The sequence below is a fragment of the Cervus elaphus genome, chromosome 23, assembly GCF_910594005.1.
Source record: "Cervus elaphus chromosome 23, mCerEla1.1, whole genome shotgun sequence".
NCBI classification, from domain to species: Eukaryota; Metazoa; Chordata; class Mammalia; order Artiodactyla; family Cervidae; genus Cervus; species Cervus elaphus.
Genome location: NC_057837.1, coordinates 15,936,217 through 15,958,260, shown reverse-complemented (window position 1 = coordinate 15,958,260; position 22,044 = coordinate 15,936,217). Strand labels below are relative to the sequence as shown.

Below are 22,044 nucleotides of genomic sequence, written 5' to 3'. Positions count from 1 at the left end.
ACTCACGGACCACTGCCTACTGGCTGGGATTGAGGGCCTCCACGTAAGATCAAATCACTCAATTACTAGAGCAATTCAGTAAATTGCTATTATCATCCACATAACACAGATGAGGACATGGGTGCCTGGGAGGTCAAGAGAGGCCCAAGCCGACAAGTACAGTGAAACTGGCAAAGATGGGGGGGTGGGACTCAGCTCTTTTCACTGTCTTACATGGTCCAGGTGGTAAGGACTGGGGGAGAAGAGGGGGTCAAGCCACTATAAGAATAACTGAATGGATGGAATGAAGAAAAGGGCTGAGTCAAAGAAAATCCTGATTTTTTTAACCTGGAAAATCTAGCAAATGACAACACTGCTAAGTGAATGGAAACCCCAAAGAGCAGAACAGGGTGGATGGGGAAGATGGTCAGTTTCACTGGGGATGAGCTGAGCTGGAGACCCCTGCAGCTGGGTCTTCCAAGCAGAGGGAACAGTTAGAACCACTGCAGGAGTATCAAGGGCAAGGAATGAGAACGGGACCAAGACCAGAATCCCAGGCAGACCAGAATTGGAGGAGAGAGGCAAAGAAAGATGCTCCTCTGAAAGACAGGGTTGACCCCATCACTAAGGAGCTTAAATCTGGAAGGAGAGAGAAAACACATGTATATGAGGTTTTGAGTTACCTTTCCTGCCGTAAATGAAATCATGAGTTATATGTTTAGATACTAAGTGAGAAAAGCAGGGCAGTGCAAATCCGATGTAGGAAGATTCAGAAAGTTTCAGGAATCAGTTGAGAACTGGGGCAGTAACTCTAGCAGGCAGCCTGATTTTAAATGGAGGAAGTAGGCTGCTTTCACACCTGTATACTCACTGGAGATGCAGGTAGGGGCGAGGTCGGGGGGGAAGTGATCCAATTCAAGAGGTTTTGGATCAAATCCTTGCTTGCTCCAGCCTGACCCTAGCCCAACATTCAGCTACTTGTCCTGAATTTGAGATGGCAGTGACAAGTGCCCTGCTCTTGGTCACCATCTCCTTGAAGGCACAACTAAAATACCAAGAAGGGAGGGGCGGGGGCTGGGGGTCTGCAGTTAGCTTGCAGAACAGGAAAGCAGTTATGCAGAGCAAACTCGCATGCTCCCATAGGCTGGCTGGGTCCACCAGTTCAAAAAGGCAACAGCAAAAGCAGTTTTTGAATATGGCTGTGCATTTCGCCAGACTGGGATTCCAAAAGTTATAAGGAATTATAAACTCAGGACTTGGGGAGCATATTCCGGGGTCAAGGGTTTTAAACTTTTGAGTGGAGTATCACACACTTAGAAAAAATGACCCATAAATGCTCCCTGAGAATTCACAGAGTGAACAGACGCGATGCAAATAGACCCATTCAACTAAACCTTGCATCCGCTTTTAATTCCATAGCCAAAGTGTGATTGAGTGAATATAAACATACAGGAATTAGAATGTTTGTGAGTAAAACCTGCCAGGGAGACAGTGAGTCAACTGAACCAGACTTTCTCTAGAACCCATCTACTGCTCATCAACTCAGTCAGTTCACTTCAGTCGCTCAGTCATGTCCGACTCTGCGACCCCATGGACTGCAGCATGCCAGGCCTCCCTGTCCATTACCAACTCCCGGAGTTTACTCAAACTCATGTCCATCGCGTCAGTGATGGCATCCAACCATCTCATCCTCTGTCGTCCCCTTTGGCTCCCACCTTCAATCTTTCCCAGCATCAGGGTCTTTTCAAATGAGTAGGTTCTTCACATCAGGTGGCCAGAGTATTGGAGTTTCAGCTTCAGCATCAGTCCTTCCAAAGAAAATTCAGGGCTGATTTTCTTTAGGACGGACTGGTTGGATCTCCTTGCAGTCCAAGGGACTCTCAAGAGTCTTCTCCAACACCACAGTTCAAAAGCATCAATTCTTTGGCACTCAGCTTCCTTTACAGTCCAACTCTCACATCCATACATGACCACTGGAAAAACCATAGCTTTTACTAGATGGACCTTTGTTGCCAAAGTAATGTCTCTGCTTCTTAATATGCTGCCTAGATTGGTCATAACTTTCCTTCCAAGGAGTAAGTGTCTTTTAATTTCATGGCTGCAGTCACCATCTTCAGTGATTTTGGAGCCCAAAAACACAAAGTCTGACACGGTTTCCACTGTTTTCCCATCTATTTGCCATGAAGTGATGGGACCAGATGCCATGATCTTAGTTTTCTGAATATTGAGTTTTAAGCTGACTTTTTCACTCTCCTCTTTCACTTTCATCAAGAGGCTCTTTAGGTAGTTTTTGGTTTCTGCCATAAGGGTGGTGTCACCTGAAAATCTGAGGTTATTGATATTTCTCCCAGCAATCTTGATTCCAGTTTGTGCTTCATTCAGTCTGGCATTTCTCATGATGTACCCTGCATATAAGTTAAATAAGCAGGGTGACAATATACAGCCTTGACGTACTCCTTCTCCTACTGGAACCAGTCTGTTGTTCTATGTCCAGTTCTAACTGTTGCCTCCTGACCTGGATACAGATTTCTCAAGAGGCAGGTCAGGTGGTCTGGTATTCCGATCTCTTAAAGATTTTTCCAGAGTTTGCTGTGGTCCACACAGTGAAAGGTTTTGGCATAGTCAATAAAGCAGAAATAGATATTTTTCTGGAACCCTGTTGCTTTTTTGATGATCCAACAGATGTTGGCAATTTCATCTCTGGTTCCTCTGCCTTTTCTAAATCCAGCTTGAACATCTGGAAGTTCATGGTTCACGTACTGTTGAAGCCTGGCTTGGAGAATTTTGAGCATTACTTTACTAGCGTGTGAGATGAGTGCAATTGTGCAGTAGTTTGAGCATTCTTTGGCATTGCCTTTCTTTGGGATTGGAATGAAAAGTGACCTTTTCCAGTCCTGTGGCCACTGCTGAGTTTTCCAAATTTGCTGGCATACTGAGTGTAGAACTTTCACAGCATCATCTTTTAGGATTTGAAATAGCTCAACTGGAATTCCATCACCTCCACTAGCTTTGTTCATAGTGATGCTTCCTAAGGTCCACTTGATTTCACATTCTAGGATGTCTGGCTCTAGGTTGGTGATCATACCATCCTTATTATCTGGGTCATGAAGATCTTTTTTGTATAGTTCTTCTGTGTATTCTTGCCACCTCTTCTTAATATCTTCTGCTTCTTAGGTCCCTACCATTTCTGTCCTTTATTGTGCCCATCTTTGCAAGAAATGTTCCCTTGGTATCTCTGATTTTCTTCAGGAGATCTCTGGTCTTTCCCATTCTATTGTTTTCGTCTATTTCTTTGCACTGATCGCTGAGGAAGGCTTTCTTATCTCCTTGCTATTCTTTGGAACTCTGCATTCAAATGGATATATCTTTCCTTTTCTCCTTTGCTTTTCACTTCTTTTCACAGCTATTTGTAAGCCCTCCTCAGATAGCCATTTTGCTTTTTTACATTTCTTTTTCTTGGGGATGATCTTGATTCCTGTCTTCTGTACAGTGTCACGAACCTCCATGCATAGTTCTTCTGGCACTGTCTATCAGATCTAATCACTTGAATCTATTTGTCATTTCCACTGTATAATCGTAAGGGATTTGATTTAGGTCATACCTGAATGGTCTAGAGGTTTTCCCTACTTTCTTCAATTTAAGTCTGAATTTATCAATAAGGAGTTCATGATTTGAGCCACAGTCAGCTCCCAGTTTTTTTTTTTTTTGCTGACTGTATAGAGTGTTTCCATCTTTGGCTGCAAAGTATATAATCAATCTGATTTTGGTATTGACCATCTGGTGATGTCCATGTGTAGAGTCTTCTCTTGTGTTGTTGCAAGAGGGTGTTTGCTATGACCAGTGCGTTCTCTTGGCAAAACTCTATTAGCCTTTGCCCTGCTTCATTCTGTACTCCATGGCCAAATTGGCCTCTTACTCCAGGTATCTCTTGACTTCCTACTTCTGCATTCCAGTCCCCTATAATGAAAAGGACATCATTTTGGGTTGTTAGTTCTAGAGGTCTTGTAGGTCTTCATAGAATCGTTCAACTTCAGCTTCTTCAGCATTACTGGTCGGGGCACAGACTTGGATTCCTGTGATACTGAGTGGTTTATCACCATCTATGATCTCCTAATCCAGGCTCTCCCAGTCCTTAGGAATCCTCCATCTCTACTCTCTGATTCATGCCATACATTTCAGCAGAGTTAAGTCTCTAATGGGCTTCCCAGGTGGCACTGGTGGTAAAGAACACACCTGCAACGCAGGAGACATAAGAGATATGGGTTTGATCCCTGGCTTGGGAAGATCCCCTGGAGGAGGGCACAGCAACCCACTCTAGTATTCCTGCCTGGAGAATCCCATGGAGAGAGGAGCCTGGTGGGCTATGGTCCATAGAGTCACAGAGTCAGACGTAACTAAAGCAATTTAGCACAAATGCACACAAGTCTCTAATATCAAAACGTGGTCACTAGTTGCCACAACTTAAAGCTCATCAGAGCTTTCCCCTTGTCCCTACGATGAAGTCTAAGCCACAAAATATGGTTCATAAAACCCAGCCACACCTTCAACCTCATCTCGCAGGTTGTCTCAGCGGACACACTACACTCTCTGCACCATGAACTTCTTTCAAGTCCTCGTGTATATATGATTTCTCTTGCCTCTGTGCTATTGTCCATGTTGTTTCTGACACGTGTAAAACTCTCCCAGTTCTCTCCATCCCCTCACCAGATTTATTTCTGCATATCCTCCAGGACCTGACTTTAACAACTGCTGAGCACAAAAATAGGGACTCAAAAAATACTTGCTGGCCGTCTGGCTGAATCCATGAATAAGGCGAGGACATCATCTCAGTAGCAAAGGAAATACACAGATGTCATAATAAGTCCCACTTTTGTTTTCTGGTTTTTTTAAAGCACAACATTGTGATGACATAAACCAAGCAGATTTTTTGTTTTTGAGGGACTAACATGCTACTTGGGGCTTCTCTGGTGACTCAGTGGTAATGAATCTGCTTTCAATGCAGGAGACACAGGTTCAATCCCTGGGTTGGCAAGATCCCTTGGAGAAGGAAATGGCAACGTGCTCCAGTATTCTTGCCTGGGAAATCTGATGGACAGAGGAGCTTGGCAGGCTGCAGTCCATGGGGTTGCAAAGAGTAGGACCTGACTTTGGAACTAACCAATATGCTAGTTATCTAAAACTGAATTCAAGAGAGGTACCAGTCATGGCCCCTGTCCTCAGTGAATGTATAATCGTGTTAGAAAGACAGAACTATGTGAAACAAAGAACAATATCGTGTCTACTGAGGGCATGTTTCATTATCCCTAAGAGTTCCAAGAAAGAGAGGTTAGAGTGGCTGGAATGATCTGAGAGCCTTTCCTGGAGGAATAGAGTTGAGGGCATCTTGAAGAATCCACTTGCATTTGGGCAGGACATGGAGTCAAAGGGTGAGGACACCCCTAGTGGCGGGAACCAGCGTGCGGAGAGTTCACGTAGGAGTCAGTGAAGAGAAAGTCTGAATAGAAAAACACAGATACTGACAAATGTGGGGAAAGAAAAGAAATGAGGAAGAGGGAGGCCAGATTATGAATGTCACCAATGGAGCAAGGGGTCTGGATTCCACAGATCAGAAGAAATGAAGATTCAATGTACTTTCTGGATCAGGAAATGAGCATCCTTTTTGAACATGTCGATGGGAAACTGAAAAACTAGTCTGGCAGCTGGTAGCTGATAGGTATGCCATGATGTGTCCAACAGAATATAAAAATAATCAGACTGAAATTTCAGTGGAACAAGAGAAAGACAAAAACACTGCAACTACAAAAATAACTTTCTTTTAATAAACTGTTGGAGTGAGCCACAGGGATAGTCCTGGGAGATATGTGGGCCAGAAGAGAAACAGCATTTTGCAGCTTGCACACATGCATGCTGATATGCTGACTGGCCTCCTTGTGACAAGCGGCAGCTCTGCCTTCCCAGTCTTCTGGAAGGCCCCTGACTCCTGGGCCAGGTATGTGTGTTGACCTCTGTCCCCAAGGCTCCCAGGCAGAGGCAACAAGAACTGACCTATGTTTTAGTCTCTCCTTGAAAACAACATGCGGTGTTTGAGGTTCTAGCTTGCCCTGGGTTGCTCCAACTGTACATATATTTTCCCTTCTTTAGCTGTTTGGCTTGTGGACATCAAGTTCCATATCTGATGCAAAAAAGCCTTACAGAGACTGCTTAACCTACTGCCACAATTACTAAAGTCAAATCCTTGTAAGAACTATATATCTATGCATCTAACTACCATCCATGTATCATCTATTTATGTAGTCCTCAATCAATCTATCCACTTTCTTTTTCTTTTCTTTCCTTTTCTTCCTTCCCTCCATCCATCCATTTATTATCCACCTTATATCAACTATTTTCTATTATCTAAACTCTATCTATAATCTAATATCTTCTATCTTTCCATCCATACATCACCTATCTATGTATCTTTCCATCCATCTATCCATGTATCTCTCTTTCCACCCATCCATCCATCATCTACCTGTCTGTCTGTCTATCTGTCTGTCTTTTGTCTCTCTAATCATCCATCACCTATCTATCTATCCTACTGGATCTGCTTCTCTGGTTGAATCCTGACTGATGCACCTAGCCCTCCCAGAGATATGTCCCTATCCTTCCTCTATATCTTCAATACATTTCTCTTGTACCATTTAACATACTTTAATGCCACAGTTGTTATTGTAAATTAACTACCTTGCAAATTCTTCATGCCTTCCCTCTATCATGTGACCTTGTCACGCACTAGAATGGCTAAAATACCTTTCTCCACTCCATTGACATTGGACTTGACAATATGACTTGCCTCAGCTATTGAAACATTAGCAGGCGTTATATTGAACGTGCTTGTGTGGTATAATGGGGTGTTGACACTCTGGGACCTGCCATGAGAGAAGCATGCCCCAGGGAACTGCTGCCCCTTCCACCTGAGCCTCAGGACAAATATACACGGAGAAGATCTGAGCCCAAAAAACATTGTGGAGCCAAGCACAGCTGAATCACAGCCTGAAAGAGAGCCACCCAGCCAACCTCCGCCAAACTAACATTGACCTGCAGCCTCATTGTGCATGAATAAATGTGTACTGTTGCAAACCACTGTACTGCAGAAGCATTTGCATGCAACCTTATCGCAGCAACTGACTAGTAAATTACTATTCATTGGTTCCTTGAGACGAGGGACCGTGATGATAATTGCTATTTCTCCAGTGCCTACTAAGATGCCCTATAGATAGGAGGTGCTCAATGAAGGTTCTTTGTATCCTAGAAGAAACAAACAAATGACTAAATAATCAAAGAACCAGAATGAAGAGAGGCATGGCACAGGGGTGTCCCGTGGAAGGAGAAACTAAGAGGTGGACAGAATGGAAAGGAGGGAGTGAGTGTGGTAAGTGAGTAGGTGTCAGCCTACTGTGGTCTAAGCACAATCACGCGATACAAACTTAGCTGCCTTTTATTTTCAGATGATCAAATGTTCAACTAGCCACAGAGGTTCCATGTGACTCAGTATCTTTGAAGAGCATTTTCTCCTACTCTGAACTCTCCTGAGTCTCTGAGGGCGGCTGACAATAAAAGCCACAGCGCCTGTCTGTAGCCACACATAGTAAGGGAATTGACAAAAGATGAAGAGCCAGAACCGCCTCCAAAAAAGAGAAAATCAAGGAAACAAAATTACTGGGAAGTAAAACTTTCCTACTCTTCCTTCAGGTAACCTTGTCCCCGTGTAATTATCTAGTCTGATGTAGTCAGTTTATAGACCCCATGGATCGTTACCGTTTGCTATTACTGTTGAGAGGCTGGTGTGATGCCATATGTGAAGCTCGCAGCCTGGTCACCGGAGGTCTGTGCAGCCTGGGCCAACACACTGGGGAGATGAAAGCAGGTCTCCACAGCAGCAGTCCTCCCAACAGAGACTTCTGTCACCTTCTCTGTGACATCAGAACTGCTCCTCATGAGTCACAGCTTGAGGGATGCCAAATGCACTAGTCTGCCATTCAACTTTTCAAATCCATAGATGTGCACACAAATACACACACGGGCATGCACACACGTGTGCACAGCCAACACCGACACATGTGCACACACTCCACTGTGTCTTGGAGAACAAAGAACTAGTCTGCATTTTGTTTGGTGTCAATCAGAACGTGAGATTAAAGCTGCTATTTTATGCATTTGAAAGCCACACCCGCCAAACTCAGGCTTGTCTGCTTGAGCTCTGAACTTCAAAAGGAATATTTCATAGGAAAACACACACACACCAAAACAACACACACCCACAAGAAAACAACACATACAAACCTCAGAAAGATGCCATAAGCACCAAAAGCATTCCTATAAAGGAAGGCTCAATGTTGGAAGACCTGTAAGCCCACCAAGGTTATACAAACCATTGGGAACGCACACTGCCCCAAATAATACCCAAACCATGTTGATAATATAGATACTACAAGCCTGTCAGTCTCATTATTTGTGAGTAACTTATTGAATCCTACTTCTAGGCTGTTCAGGCTGAAACCAAACATTTTTGGTAACAATTATTTATCTATTTCTGGGAAATAATCGCCTTTTTTAGCCTATATTTAGCATAATACTCCAAATGATACTTATCAATATAACATACTGAATTCCCACTGAGCATGTAACATTATACTATTAAAAACTCTACTATTAAAATGTTCTTAATTTAGATGCCATTAACTCAGATTTAGGAAAAATTTGAGCATTGAACATGATTCTTTTAAAAAATAACATTTACTGTTTTTAATGATTATGAAAGCAATTCATGTTCACAATATTGCCTGGAAATAGAAAAAAGTATAAAAAAGAAAAATTATCACCTAAATATGACTAGAGAAAAATAATTGTTTAACTTTTGGTACATTTCCTTTTATTTTCAACACGTACTTCATCTTTTTGTATACAAGCAGGGGTATACTGGGGCTTCTCAGGTGGCCCTAGTGGTAAAGAATCTGCCTGCCAATGCAGGAGATGCAAGAATCATGGATTCGATCCTATCCAGGTTCTATCCCCGGGTAGGGAAGATCCCCTGGAGGAGGGCATGGCAACCCACTCCAGTATTCTTGCCTGGAGAATCCCATGGACAGAGGAGCCTGGCGGGCTACAGTCAACCGGGTCACAAAGAATTGGACATGACTGAAGTGACTCAGCATGCACGTGTGGAGGTGTACTGAACATATAATTTTTAATCTTTGTTTTAAAACATGAGCTATTTTTCTCCCATTAGTAGCTCTTTTTTTTTTTTTTTTTAAAGCCACTCTGTGGAGGCTATGGGGTCCTAGTTCCTCAACCAGGGATCGAACCCTGGCCCCCGGCATTGAGTGGGCCAAGTCCTAATCAGCGGACCTCCAGGGAATTTCCCAATAATTTTGAGAAAAATGTTTTCCAAGTATTGCATGTTATTTCATTTTACTGCTGTCTCATAATTTAGTTTTGCAAGACTAGATATTAGCAGTGTTTCTACATTTTCACTTTTATACATAACACTGAGATGAAAATTCTGAAACATGAATGTTTGTGGTCTTTTCTGACTTTCTTCTGAGCGATGAGTACTAAGTTAAGATTTAATACAAATCACTAAATTATTTTGCAGAAGATGTGCAACAGTTGATACCTGCCCACAAGGTAAGAAGAGTTCTTGGTTTACCAGTCTCTCCCTGACTTTCAATTTTAAATCTGCAAAAGTGTTGAGTGAAGCAGATTATGTCATGGTTTGATTTGTGTTTCTTTCTAATGAAGATAAATATTTTCCCCAAAGCTTATCGTCCTTTGTCTTCTTTTCTGACAGATCAGTTTCTGTGCCTCAGTCAAAAACTGGTGATTTTTTAGGATAGCTGTAGCACGTCTCTATATATTTCTGTATTTCAATTCTTTTTAAAAAAAGGTTTATAAATATGTCCCAGATTCATCATTTACTTTGCTTTCAATTAAAATAATTGGGGTATTGAATTAAAAATTTTTATATAATTATTTCAATAATTTCCCTTATATTTTTATTACATAAAAGGTCTTCCTTGTTCTGAAAGTAAACTAAACTTTGTTGCCTTTATATCTTGTTGGTTTTAATTTTTACTCTTTTATTCATATAGAATTTTGTTGGAGAGTTAACTCCAACCTGAGTTTCCCCTCTTTTACAAAAAGGCAGCTTTACCTTTATCATTTGTTTCATGATTCATTCTTTTTTCCAGTGGTTTCGGGGGTATGATGCATGTATTGATGTATTAGATTAAGTTCTACTTAATCTCTCATTTATTACATTGATATCTCTTTGTATTAAGTTGGAACACTTGGTAGCTTTATTTTATAACAGCTAGAATGCCCATTACTCTAATTATTACTCTTTTCTTGCAAAGATAAATTCAAGTTAAAGTTTAAAATAATCTTGTTCATGAAAAAACATGTTCTACTGAGACTCTGAATCATATTTGAATTGGACACTTAAATTTCTTTGGGAAAACTTAACATCTATACAGAACTTGCTCCTTTCACTTGGAAACATGGGTAAATTCTAAATTTACTAAAATCTTAATTTCTTGCTCTCTCAGGGAGAACTTAATGTCTTCTTTAAATAGTTTCCACATGTGTTACTACTGATTTGGGTAAAGTTATAGATTTGAAACATTTATTATTACCTTCTCAAACTCAGAGATCTTTAGTTGATGACCTTGTTTTTTCATGATCATAGTCATAGACATGCATGTCACGTGCAAACGACATACTTTTTTATCTTTGTGTTTCTAATTGTCACGTCAATATTTCAGTTCCATGGACTTCCCTGGTAGTCCAGTGGCCAAGACTCCATGTTCCTAATGCAGGGGGCTGAAATTTGGTCCCTGATCAGGGAACTAGATGCCACGTGCCACAGCTAAGAATTCACATGCCGTAACTAAAGATTCTGCATGTCGCAGCAAAGACCCGGTGAAGCCAAGTAAGTAAATAAATATTCAAAAAATATTTCAGTTCCATGTCTTACTGCTATGATCCAAACTTCCAAACCATTATTTAATGAATGTTGATAATCTGCATGCTTGCTCATCTCTCGTTCAAGGACTGGTTTAAGATAGCTGTCTTTTATTAAGTTTTAAAAGTTTCTTTTCATTCCTGGTTTTCTCAGAGTCCCCCCACTCCACCTCCGCCTGAGGAATAAGAGTTTAATTTTACTGACTATCTTTTGAGATCTTTTTTTTTTTTCTTGCTGACCTACGGAGATGATGTATTATATTAACAGATTTTCCTAAAGCAAAAACATCTTTTTATTCTTGGCATAAAACCATAATTGCCTGTGGAGGATTTTCTTTTTTTCGTGTACTCTCTCTTTGAATCATGTCAAGGGCATAAGTCAAAACACCATCTTAACTAGAAATCCCAAAGAATACGTAATTCTTTTGGATACAATTTTTAAAAGTAAGTGATGTAACTAGATACGTTAAAGTTTAGAAAATACACATCCTCTAGCCCTTTTGTGACATATTTGTTTTCATTTAACATATTTAATTCCACTAAGTAGTATAAGTATGCCTTAGTATAATATTTACAAAAATAGTTTGTTTGGGAAGTTTTCCAATTTTAGGAGAGACTGTTTTGAATTAGTGAGGTTTTAGCACATTACCAGAAATGGAAAAAAATCTCTCTGAAGATCGGTTAGTTTTTCACTACTGAATGACCAGACATTTTAAAGTTAACAGCCATTTTGCAGCCTGCTTTTTGCAATCAAGTGTCATTATGGTCTTGCCAATCTTAATTTCTTTCATTAATACCTTGAAACATGTTTCAAATAGCAGAATCAGATTGAGGTGGCGGGATTTGAAAATTAAAGATCACTACTGCCAAGAAGGCTGTCCATGGGTGACCTTCAGAAAATCTCTTCCTGACTTTTAGCTTCTTCCCGTAAAGTAAACAATTTATACACTTCTACAGCATTCTCCTAACATTTTCACCAATTACCCTCTGGGTTTGTGCTGTGTGGAAACCACAGGGCAGGGGGTCTTATCTGAACGCAGGGTTCTCTCTTCCACACGCTCATGCTTGGCCTGCCTGCTAAGTGCTCCAGGTGTGTCTGATTTTTTGCGACCCTATGGACTGTAGCTCCTCTGTTTGTTGCATTCTACAGGCAAGAATTCTGGAGTGGGTTGTCATGCCCTCCTTCAGGGGATCTTCCCGACCCAGGGATCGAACCCATGTCTCTCATGTCTCCTGCATTGGCAGGCAGATTCTTTAACATAATGCCACCTGGGAAGCCCTCAATACACTCATATAGACCCATTATATTTAGCAGTAGGAGAGCATGGCCATTATGACTCTGATGCTAACACTTCCCACATATCCTCCTAGCGAGGCTGGCCACGTGGCAGAGAGGTTGGCGTTATATTACCCACAACAGGTGTGCATGGTCACTTCCGGTGTGGTTGGAACTCCTCGAATTCATTAATTTTAAAACATCACTGAGTATCAGGGCTTCTCTGGTGGCTCAGTAGTAAAGAATCCCCCTGTGAATGCAGGTGACATGGGTTCAAACCCTGATCTGGGAAGATCCCACATGCCATGGAGCAAATAAGCCCGTGTGCCCCAACCACTGAGTCTGTGATCTAGAGCCCCAACGCTGCAACTACCGAAGCCCTCGTGCCCGACAGCCTGAGCTCCCCAACAAGGGAAGCCACCACGAAGAGAAGCCCGAGCACCGCAACCAGAGAGTAGCACCCACTTGCCACCACTAGAGAAAGCCCTCCTGAAGCAATAAAGACCAGAAACAAACACATAAATAAAATTTAAAAAAAAATCACTGAGTACCTGTAGTGTGCATGGAACTATTCTACAGTATAAGGGTACTCAGTCTGATTATATGAGACTCTTTTCTCCTTCCTAGTTATATAAAATTTTTAATTTCTACCATCTGAGTACCAACATATAACTAGTTTCAATCATTTGAAAATTACTTAGACATCATCCATCATCCCCATTCACTTCTAATGTGATGCATTTACCTCCTCAAACTGAAATCCTATAAAATCTATGAATTAAATAATACTGCAAAGCAGATGGGGTTTCCCCCGTGGCTCAGTGGTAAAGAATCTGCTTGCCAACGCAGGAGACACAGGAGATGCAGGTTCCATCCCTCAGTCGGGAAGATCTCCTGCAGGAGGGCATGGCAACCTATGCCAGGATTCTTGCCTGGAGAATCCCATGGACAGAGGAGCCTGGTGGGCTACAGTCCATGGGATCGCGAAGCGTTAGACATGACTGAAATGACTGAGCACACACGCAGGAAGCAGATAAATCTTTATGAGATTAGTGGGACTCACAAAGAACTTGACTATCTCCATATTATAAAATACCTTTCTTAGATATTATAGGGAAAAAAACTGTATTGGTATTTGACCTATTTCAGAGTCTAGCAAATTATATAGAGAGAGAGCCTTTGATTTCTTTGACTTTTTCATCGTTTAAAATACAGAGAACACATTCTGCTTTTTAAAGGTTTACACTAAATGGATAAACTTCATTGTTACTATATGTTGTAAAGAGATGAAGAAAAGTATGAATTAATCAATTATCTATGAAATTTTTACATGTTCCATCTGAGAAAAACTATATCAGTGATTAGAATTCCCTCTCAAATGGAGTTTATGTTTTTGCGTTTTAACCTAAACATAGAAATTCTTTTAACCAAAATTTCTGGATGCCCCACAAATTTCCTAGGAATAAGTCCACAAATTTCCTGGGGTGGGGTAGTACAAATTTTACACAAACATAGCCTACATGCTTCTTCTATGGTTTGAAAGGGTAAGGTCAATGCCCGCCCCCCACCCCACCCCGCATCTGTGTGGCTATCATCATGGCAACATGAAGACCCAGACTTGTGACCACACATTCATCATTCTTTAGAGAAATGAAGGAAGAGGAGAAGGAAACAGAAAGTGAGGAATCTGGACTCTCAAAGTGGAATGCTTCTAACTCTTTATCTTACTTATTATGAAGGTTTAAAGGTCGCTGTGAATTCTAAATCTCACCAAGGACACTGCTTCTCCCATGAACCACACTCCCACACACAGCCTAGAAATCCTCACAAAAGGAAACTTGTAAAAGATGATTACCAAGCACATATATGGAGACAATGTGTTCTTTGTGATCAATTAAAATGCAAGAATAGTCTGTAGTAGGATGTCTTACAAAGGAGCCCTTTCTTCTTAGTTCTTTAAAACAGGCAGATCTATCAAACTTATGATAATGCCTTGCCATGCTGATTTAATTGTCAATTACAAATTACTTAAGTGTACTTTAATGATCTATATAAAGCCTTATTTTTTTCTTAGCCTCTAATAGCTATTAATGGTTGTTAAAGAAAATGAAACCACTTTACTGAAATGTAATGTGAGGGTCTATTAAGAATAAGTTTTCAAAATGATAAAATATTATCACAAAAGTGTGAACCTCAGTACATTTTAATATTCCTGAGCAGGTCGATTTTCACTCCACTGAAAGAATATTTCCTTCAAATTGCACACAATTACAGTTTAAACATCTTCACTTATATGTAGAATAAATTCCACCTAATTCCCAGTCAAAATGCTTCTTTGGAAGTTGGGAAAGGAGTTGGGGGAGCATATTATCGTATTTCCTCCCAAAGTGGTAGAAGATTTGAAATACTGGCCTTTGGATAAACCTCAGTGAACTCATTCAAACCCATGTCTCTCTTCATCTCTGTACTGGTCCCTATTTGCTTTTAAAATTATTAAAAGAATGCTTGAGATCACATAAGAGAAGTGTTTTGTGCTTTAATAAGGACAAATATTTGATCAATTCAAGACACAAATGTGCCTCACTTAGCATAAAAGATACATTTCTAAAAAGAAGTGCAATTCAAATTCCTATATTAAAATCTAAAAATTTTTTAGATTTTTAAAAATTGAAGTACAGTTGATTTACAGTGTTCTGTTTCTGCTGTACAGAAAAGTGAGTCACTTAAAAATATATATATATACACACATATACACATTCTTGTTTGTGTTCTTTTCTATTATGGTTTATTGCAGGATATTGAATATAGGTCCCTTTGCTATACAGTAGGACCTTGTTTTTTATAAAATAATATTTTAAATATACCTACTAATTAAATTAAATTAAATTTGTGGTGAATTCCTTTAAGAGAGAAGACTTGTTTTGTATCTGTAAGCCTGACTTTTCTGTAAGGAATTTCTTTAAAGGGGGTCATACCTGTCTTGCTCTAAGGACTACCAAACATCACAATGGAAGACATCCTCAAAATGTACCTTTCCCTCTCCTCCAGGATTGCCACAGACAAAGAGCTATTAGGGATATGAAATTAAATATAATTAGAGTCAGAATAAGACCGTGTCAGGCTTATGTCCACATAACCTAAAGTAATTTAGAGACTTAACAATTATCCATTTAACTCGTAACTGTAGACAGTTAAATAAGCCAAATAGTCAAAGCAAAATAGCTATTTTAGACTCTGAATTATTCTATTTGGCCTCCTGCATTGAGCATATTAAAAAGCTATCAAAACTTTATTTAATTTTATATTTTATGATTGGATATGAAAAGTACCAGTAAGAAGACAGGTTTTAGAGTAAGACAAAGCTTGAATCAAACTCAGACTCAGTGACCATCTTTCTGTTTCCTTGAGCAAGTTTCTTATCTGGAGCTATTTCCTCATCTGTAAATTGGGGATAATGAATGCTGCAAAGATAAAATGATTGAACAAATGTTAAGAACCTATCACATAATATACTCTATATAAGTGTTACTGTTTCTTACCATGATTTCTTCTACCCTGAGTTCTTAAAAAGAATCAAACTCCCATGAGCGAGTCTTCCATTCTCCACTTGAGTTCAGTAATTGAGCCCAGAGCTTGTATGCAAACTGAAATGATGGTTTTTAAAGCATAAAGGGCAAGATTCAAAGGTTACATTAAAACATATTTGTCCTCACGGCTTCCCTGGTGGTCCAGTGGCTAAGACTCCATACTCCTAATGCATGGGCCCTGGGTTCTATAACCGCTTGGGGAATGAGATTCCACATGCCCCAGCTAAGACTTCGCATGCCACAGGGAAGACCTAGCACAGCCAAAATGAATAAACAAATTAAATAACAAAATATTTAAAAACACACATCTTCAATAATACCTACCACAGCACAGGGTTTCTATAGACATTCTGCAAAAATTGTAGATTGAATTAGCAAGTCCAGTAGAAAAACCGTGTCTGTTCTTTTGTTCTAAAGGCTAATTTCATTTTTCCTCAGTCCCTAATCCACTCAGCCACATAAACCATTAGGTTAGAGAGGATGTGTCAATTTAGGAACAAGTTACCTACTGAATACTGCCCCCAAACACCCTTTGTTTATTTTACTATGATGTGTGTATATAATGCTGCATGGGACTGAATGATATTTAAGTAAAAAGTACATCAGTCAAATGTATCTCCAATTTTATTTAATGATTTCATTTTGTACAAGTGGTCCATGGGTCTGAATATGCCTCCTGAAAAAACTGGAAGAAAAATAATTTAAAAGAGGTTTAAATCACTGAAAAAATTAATCCCTGAGCTAAAGTGAAAAGTGAAAGTGCTCAGTTATATCTGACTCTTTGTGACCCCCGTGGACTGTACAGTCCATGGAATTCTCTAGGTCAGAATACTGGAGTGGGTAGCCTTTCCCTTCTCCGGGGATCTTCCCAACCCAGGGATCCAACTCAGGTCACCCTCATTGCGGGTGGATTCTTTACCAGCTGAGTCACAAGGGAAGCCTAAGAATACTGGAGTGGGTAGCCTATCCCTTCTCCAGGGGATCTTCCTGACCCAGGAACCGAACCGGGGTCTCCTGCACTGCAGGCAGATTCTTTACCTACTGAGCTCTCAGGGAAGCCCTGAGCTAAACTGCTGGATTAAGATGCAGTCCTCAAGCCAGTTAAGGGTTAATAACCCCATCAATACAGCAAAACTGGAAGGGACTTCTTCAGCATATGACAACATGCCTTCTGACAATTTAAATGAATAAATCCAGAAGCACAGTATTCCCATAAAATTTCAAACATGAAAATAAGTGAGGAAAGCTCTAGTGGACCAAGAGAAATGAAAGTCACTTCAAAACCAAAAGCATTTTAGAAATTAAAGATTACGGGTAGTTCTGAACAAGAATTTGAAAAGTGGCAAGTGCTTGATAAATTAATTAGCTTTCAAGTAGTGGTCGGAAAATGTAATCCTTGAGTTGCCTGGATGAATATGCCTCAGGTCATAAAATGAATCTGGTCTGGACACAGAACCGACTTTTTCCCTTCAGATCAAAGCTGAAAGCACGGGGCAGTAAGAAGGTGTTAGATAAGTTTTCTTATCCTCCGAGCTGAAGAGAAGCTCTTGCTTGGCCCTCATTCCTTCTTGCTCTGGCCTCACCCCCCTTCCTCCTGGACCTCTAGCCTGGCAGGGCTGGGTTCTGTCCTCCCATCTCTTCTACAAAGGACCCACAAGCTGATTAACCTCAGCTATGCTCCCAGGATGGCTAGGTTCATACATTTCTGTAGCAGCTAATGACTCATTTCCCAAGTGAGTTTGACGGCTAGTTTTCTTTTGTCGGTTTAGAAATATAACGTCAGGCACATGCATGAGAAATGGGGGTTCTGGGTCACTGTAAGACCTCCTACACCTCCACCTATGACTTCTGTGTGATCCCAGGTGCCAGAGAATCCTGTTGGTCTAAATGCCAGGAAGTGGAGGAGGTCACCTACCAAGCAGTTAGGAGCAGAGGCTTAGAGATGTGACAGATCACAGTGTAAATCCTGAGTGGTCCCTCTAAATCTCAATTTTCTCAATTCTCAGCTGAGAAGAGTACAATTTTACCTGCCTAATAGAATTAAATGAGGAAATTCCTGAAAAAGACCTTGGCACAATGGCTGGCACATAGAATGTGCACAAAAATGTTAGCTATTCTTGTCATTTCTATAATCTCTCAGTGGGAAAGGGTTAGTGTAAAATATAATAAAATCATTGATGTCTTAGAAAGGGGAGTAGCTCTGGCCACCACTGTTCAAAATACCTGCTTTTCAGTGAAAATAACGCATGCATGAACAACAGACAACTTTGCACGTATCTTTGCTATTTGTAAAACAGGTAGAGAAACCTGGGATTTAAAAAAGGCAGATGGTAACCTCTGAGGCATTCATGAACTTGTGAAAATTATTGTAGGTGTTGATTCTCCAATCTTGACTACATGCATCCTATTTTTTCCAGCTATTGCTTTTCAGTGCTCTCAAAATGCAGCATCAATAGAGGATTGCTAAGTGCAAGGTACAAGCCAATAAATGTTTTGACAGGTGGGTGAAGTTTAGGAAGTTTATTCCCCACTCAGCCTTCAAACAGATCCCATCTCTCCAACAGCCACAAAGACTACAGAGAAAAAAGACCTCTGATGAGAGGCATTTTATAGAAGTCTTTATCATAAAGTGGAATCCCAGACGAGAAGAAGGGAATAAAACATGTGCAAAGCATTCATTCATTCATTCAACAATACTTACTGGACATTTGATCTATATCAGCTCTGAGAATTTGGCTGATGTATTATGAGGGCCCTGGTGTTCCACTAACCCACAGTCCTTGTGCACTAGTAGTTCAGGGTTTTTGTGACCATCTTTGTTGGAAAAGATGAACGACAGAGAGAGAGAAAGAGGCATATGAGAGAGAGAACATGAGCCCTGAGAAGAGCAAGTGCAGATTTCTGAGTCTATTGGCAGTTTTTAAGAACCATCCAGATGGCCAGCACAGCTGAGCAGAGGAAGTTAAGTGATAAGTACGAGAACAAGGCCACAAAGAATGTGGACTTTGCAGGAAAGTCCAAACAGAGACACACCAGAGCGAAGGTTCAAGAAGGCCTTTGAAGATAACATTCCTTGTAAAACAAGATGGATACTGTCTTGGGAGCAAAGGAAAAAAAAGACACAGCTTCTTTTAAATGAACAGGCACATCTGTAAAGAAAAAAACTCAATAATTGGGACTAGAAGCTCAAAAGTGCAACAAAGCAGAGTCACCAGCAGAGACACTGGAAAAATAGAAAATAAAATGGAAACCAGGCTCAATGTGGTCCTGTGTGTTGATTTTTGCTTTTGTTGCCTGTGCTTTTGGTGTCATTTCTGTGAAATCATTGCAAAGACCGATATCATGAAGTTTTTCTCCTATGTTTTCTTCCAGGAGTCTTTCCATTTCAGGTCTCATGTTTAAGTCTATAATCCATTTTGAGCTGGCTTTTGTGTGTGTAAGATAAAAGCCCCCAAACTTCTGCACAGCTAAGGACACAATCAACAGAGTGAAAAAGCAACCTACACAACAGGAGAAAATATTTGCAGACCCTGTATCTGATAAGGAGTTAGTTTCCAAAATTTAGAAGGAATGCCTATAATTCAGTAGCAAAACAAAAACTAATAATTGGATTAAAACATGGGCTAAGGAGTTGAATAGACATTTTTCCAAAGAAGACATAGAACAAATGGTCAACAGGTACATGAAAAGATGCTCACCAGCACTAAACATCAGAGAAATGCAAATCAGAAACTGAGATATCACCTAACCCTTCTAAGGAGGCTATTATAAAAAAAAAAGATAACAAATAATGGTAAGGATGTGGAGAAACTGGAATCCTGTACACGATAGCTGGGAATGGAAAAAGGCACAGTGTCTATTAAAAATAGGGGTTCCCAAAGAAATTAAAAATAGAACCACCATGTGATCCAACAAGGGCTTCCCTGGTGGCTCAGTGGTAAACAATCTGCCTGCCAATGCAGGAGACATGGGTTCGATCACTGTTTAGGGAAGATCCTCTGGAGAAGGAAATGGCAACCCACTCCAATATTCTTGCCTGGGAAATCCCATGAACAGACAGATGAGCCAGGCAGGCTACAGTTTACAGAGTCACAAAGAGTCGGACATGACTTAACAACAAAACAACAGCAACAGTGATCCAACAAGCCCACTTCTGGGTAGCCAAAAGAAAACTGAAACCAGAACTTCAATGAAATATCCATACTCTTACATTTATGCATGCATGAGTGTAAATTGCTTCAGTCATGTCCAACTCTTTGCAGCCCTAGGGGCTGTAGCCTGACAGGCTCCTCTGTCCATGGGATTCTCCAGGCTAGAATACTGGAGTGGGTTGCCATGCCCTTTTCCAGGGGATCTTCCGACCCAGGGATTGAATCTGTGTCTCTTACATCTCCTACACTGGTAGGTACGTTCTTTACCACTAGGGTCATGTTCATTGCAGCATTATTCACAGTAGCCAAGATGTGGAAACAACCTAAATGTCCATTAATGGATGAATGGGGAAAGAAAATGTGTACACACACACACACACCCCTACACAATGGAATATTACTCAGCCTAAAAAGAATCCTGCAATACGTGACAACAAGGATGAATCTTGAGGATGTTATGGAGTGAAATAAGCCAGTCACAGAAGGACAAGTTCTGTGTGATTGCACTTATAGATAGAAATGTCTAAAACAGTCAGACTCATGGAAGGAGAGAGGAGAATGGTGGTTGTCAGGGACTCAGGAGGACGAAATGGCGAGTTGCTCATGGAAGAGTAGAGTTTCAGTCATGCAAGATGAATACCTGGAATTCTAAAGATCTGCTGTGCAATGCAGTGCCTACAGTTATCAATACTGCACATACATGTAACAATCTGTCACGTGTAACCTGGACGGCTCCATTGCTTTACTGTTCTTTGACACTTAAAGCTATTACAACTTTTCTCTCTCTTTCCTTGTATTCTTCTCCCTTTCCTCTGTTTTCAGCAACTTATCAGGAAAAAAGTCAGATGTCTCTTTGTTGAATTATGAACCCAGGGTCCTGGTTTCCTGAGTGCCTTCTTATTTATCACCTTTAGCTTTGCCTCTACCAGTGCTTTCCATGTTCTCCCTAAAAATACTGCCCTTCCACTTTCTCAAAACAACCATGCCATTGAAAAATAATCTCTTTTGATCAAAAAGGGGCCAAAACATTGTTACTAAAATCTTTGCCATTATAGAATTTTTTTCTTTCTATTATTATTAATCCTCCACCCTCTCTCCCCCTACCCCCGACCCCCACCATTTCAGTAGTTTTACCAAATATGTTCTGATGTAGCTGTGCTTCTCCAGGAATCACAAAGTCTGATTTGCTCTTTAGCTGAGAACTTGGCAAATTGTATAGCTATAATCCCACCTGATTTCTATGATAATTGTTATTTACTATCATCGAAGATTATTTAAGCAATTCCCGTGACTCTCCCCTAAAACGCTTTCTTGGATTTACAATTTGCAGTTTGCTGATCAGTGACTCTCTGGGCCTCATCTTATCTGGACAGTTGGAAGATGCCTGCCCGGAGCCAAGAGAAGAGAATCACTGCAGCAAAACACGGGTGTGGAGGCGGGACCCCAAGTACATGCTCTGTCTCGGTCTTTCCTTGCTCAGAGGCAGCTGTGTTTCAGCCATTTTTTTTTTTCTCCTGGAAAATGGTGGCCAAACCTCAGGCCAGAAAGTGGACGGGAAAATTTCTAAGGCAGAGAACTGGCTAGAACATGGAAGTTGAAGGACAGTTTCTAGATTTGGAAAACAAGAAGCTTGGACTCCTGGATACAGGCTGCTCGGTAATCAGGAGCTGTGTCCTGCCAAGGAGCCAAAATTGTTTTGTTCCTGACTTCTCAAAAGGCATGAAATATACTTACATAAGGCTCTCTTTGTGCATGAATATTTCTGTTAATTTTCCTCATATGCATCAGCAATACTGACATTGTTTGGATACAGGGTTTTTAATACTGCCCCTTTCTCTTTTCATAAGTTTTTTTCTCCTCCTTTCATATTCAGTGTCCAGGCTTAGGGCAACAGCTTCCAGCTTCAGTTCAGTTCAGTTCAGTTGCTCAGTGGTGTCCGACTCTTTGCGACCCCATGGCCTGCAGCACGCCAGGCTTCCCTGTCCATCAGCAACTCCCTGAGTGTACCCAAAGTCATATCCATTGAGTCGGTGATGCCATCCAACCA

The 22,044-nt window shown here is 40.7% G+C and overlaps 1 protein-coding gene and 1 long non-coding RNA gene across 2 annotated transcripts in view; one reads left to right on the top strand and one right to left on the bottom strand.

Annotated features, from left to right (window-relative positions):
• CELF2 (CUGBP Elav-like family member 2) overlaps positions 1-22,044 on the bottom strand; it is a 548,143-nt gene that overhangs the window by 336,590 nt on the left and 189,509 nt on the right. The gene's annotated exons all lie outside the window — the stretch shown is intronic.
• LOC122681666 lies at positions 9,518-21,488 on the top strand. The gene is made up of 3 exons (XR_006337067.1): positions 9,518-9,648; positions 10,785-10,951; positions 21,328-21,488. It is a non-coding gene; the product is annotated as an uncharacterized LOC122681666 (long non-coding RNA).